The sequence below is a fragment of the Chiloscyllium plagiosum genome, chromosome 8, assembly GCF_004010195.1.
Source record: "Chiloscyllium plagiosum isolate BGI_BamShark_2017 chromosome 8, ASM401019v2, whole genome shotgun sequence".
NCBI lineage: Eukaryota > Metazoa > Chordata > Chondrichthyes > Orectolobiformes > Hemiscylliidae > Chiloscyllium > Chiloscyllium plagiosum.
Genome location: NC_057717.1, coordinates 54,131,724 through 54,134,677, shown reverse-complemented (window position 1 = coordinate 54,134,677; position 2,954 = coordinate 54,131,724). Strand labels below are relative to the sequence as shown.

The 2,954-nt window shown below is 44.1% G+C and overlaps 1 long non-coding RNA gene across 1 annotated transcript in view; it reads right to left on the bottom strand.

Moving 5' to 3' along the window:
- Positions 1-2,954, bottom strand: part of LOC122552423 — a 9,785-nt gene that overhangs the window by 4,507 nt on the left and 2,324 nt on the right. Inside the window, exon 2 of the long non-coding RNA XR_006312388.1 lies at positions 148-274. This is a non-coding gene — a long non-coding RNA (uncharacterized LOC122552423). The remainder of the gene's footprint in view (positions 1-147; positions 275-2,954) is intronic.

Genomic DNA, 2,954 nt, shown 5'->3' with positions numbered 1-2,954 from the left:
TGATGAAAGTGAACAAGAGAGTGTGGATTGAGTCTGGGCCCATCATGCTCTGTATTCACCCTTCAACACTATATCTGTGTCATGTCTTCCGGACTAAACTTTGATCCCTTAAATTCGCTCTGCTCTGTTCACTGTGAGTGATCTTACCTCACTGCAGGATTTATTGAAGAAACCAGATCTCCCTGCCCTCAGGCTGACCAATTGCGTTCAATGAGATGATGAATGAAACACCCAGCAATTGGGAGGTTTATTGAGTCAGGAACATCCTGAGTACCTGCAGGAGACAGAGAAATAGACAGATTGGGAAATTAGACTGATGCAGTGACGGTTGCACAGGGAGAATGGCACTGAGCACCACAGAGATTTGGAATATCCCAGTCTCTATCCCTGGCCTGTGCTGCTGCGTCTCCCTGGAGTGGAGAGTTCTGTTGGCTCAGGATCTGGAGTAACTACAAAAGCTGCAGTCACTGGCAGCAATTAGACTCTCACAGTGACAGATACACATGGAGTGAGACTGAGTGATAGCAGAGTGCAGGAAGGTATCAGGATCAAACCACGGTCAGGAAGAAAGGGTTTGATTCATGGTGCACTGGGATCAGTACTCAGGGATGAGGGAGCTATCAGTGGGACAGGCGATGGTCTAATGTTACTCTCACTCGACCGTTCATCCAGAATATAATGCCAGTGGCAGGGATACCCATCCAAATGCTCAATATCCTTTCAGGAACGAAATCTGCGATAGGCAGCTGCCTTCTCTAATAGTCTCACAAGGCTCTCGGCTCAATGGCAGCTCGGGGGTGGGCATGAAATGCTGGCCAGCCAGAGACAGCAACATCACACGAGTGAATTAAAAACAACACTGTTGGGACCAGTGTCCTGGCAAATTATGTCGGTGGGTTTATGGACAGGGCTTTAATTGATAGAGAGGATGCAGGGACAGGGTTCAGGTGAAAGGAGCTTGCCAAATCCAAACAGAAAAGGTGATACATTGGAACAGCATGGGAATGTGGCTGAAGACAAGCAGGAGGGAACTGGATGGGACAGAGTTTAACTAAAACTATACATCAGCGAATTAGGCTGTGACAGGACATTATAGGAAAAAGTCAATTACAATGTTCTTTCTTTGGAATGGACAAAGTATCTGCAATAAGGTAATAGACTTGTGACACAGAGATAAATAAGATTTAGTCGCCAGGAAGATGTGGTTAGGGGAGAAGCAAAAGGCAGAACATAAATATTCAATTGTACCCATCCTTGAGGGGTCTCCGGGAGTGCAGGATGGGTAACCCTGACAGTAATGGGTAACAAAGACATTACAGAGAAAGCATTTGGCATCAGATGATGCTGCTGAATCAGCCTGAATGCAGATTATGAGTAACACGTGTCACAAACACAAGCAGGAGAACAGTTTTAGGCTGCCTGACAGCATTTCATTGCTCAGCCCTGTTACACTTTCCAATGAATTCCTGTGCAATGCAAAGGCAATGTGATCATTTTGGGAGACTTCAATTTTTTGTCAAAAATGATATTCTCTAAACTCCTCTTCAAATGTTTGTGTCAGTGTTTCTTTGAATAACACATTGTGTAAATGGCCAGGGACATGTGCAATGCAAAGGCAATGTGATCATTTTGGGAGACTTCAATTTTTGTCAAAAATGATATTCTCTAAACTCCTCTTCAAATGTTTGTGTCAGTGTTTCTTTGAATAACACATTGTGTAAATGGCCAGGGACATGACTATCTCAGGTCGACCGTTGGGTGAAGAAGCTGAGTGAAGGAGTAATGTCACACTGAGAAATTCTCTGGGAAATTGTAGTGTAGTGGAATTATGTGAGATGATGGATTTTTAAAGTGACCATAAAGCACACCCTACAATCACAACCAAAGCCATTTACATGTGTTTGAGAGGAGAATTGACCATGGTAAACAGGGGAAACAGTGAAGTGTGTGGCTGGAAAAGGATTGTGCAAAACATTTAGTCATAGAGATGTACAGCACGGAAACAGACTCTTCAGTCCATCTCGTTCACGCTGCCCACATACGCTAACGTAATTTTGTCTCATTTGCCAGCACTTGGCCCAAATCCCCCTCAACCCTTCCTGTTCGTATACCCATCCAGATGCCTTTTAGATGCAGTAGTTGTACCAGCCTCCACCACTTCCTCTAGCAGTTCATTGCATTCACGCATCACCCTCTGCCTGAAAACGTTGCCCCTTAGGTTCCCATTATATATTTCCCTTCTCACCCTGAACCTAGGCCGTCCGGTTCTGGACTCCACTACCTCAGGGAAAATACCTTGTCTGTTCAATCTATCCATTCCTCTCATCATTGTATAAATCTCTATATGGTCACCCCTCAGCCTCAAGTCGCCCCAGCCCATTCAACCTCTCCCTTTAGCTCAAATCTTCCAATCCTGGCAACATCCTTGTAAATCTTTTCTGAAACCTTGCAATTTATACAACATTGTTCCGATAGGGAGGAAGAACTGCATGCAATATTCCAAAAATGGCTTATCCAATGTCCTGTACAGCCACAACATGACCTCCTAACTCCTCTACTCAGTGCTCTGATCAGTAAACGCAAGCAGAATAAACACCTTCTTCACTATCCTATTTACCTGGGATTATACTTTCAAGGAACTATGAACCTGGACTCCAAGGTCTCTTTGTTCAGTAACACTCCCTAGGACCTTACCACTCAGTGCACCAAGATCCTTCTGTATATCAATGTCCCTCAGTACCCTCACTTTCTTCTTGAATTTGACATGACCTCACACTTGTACAGATTACACTTAATTTGCCATTTCTCTGCACATCTTTCCAACTGATCAGTAACCTCCTGCAACCTTGGATCTCCTTGCTCATTCACCCCAACTCCACCAATTTTCAAATCATCTGCAATAATTATCTTTGTGACTTCCTTTCGTTTCAATTGTGTGAGAATGTGTAACCAGA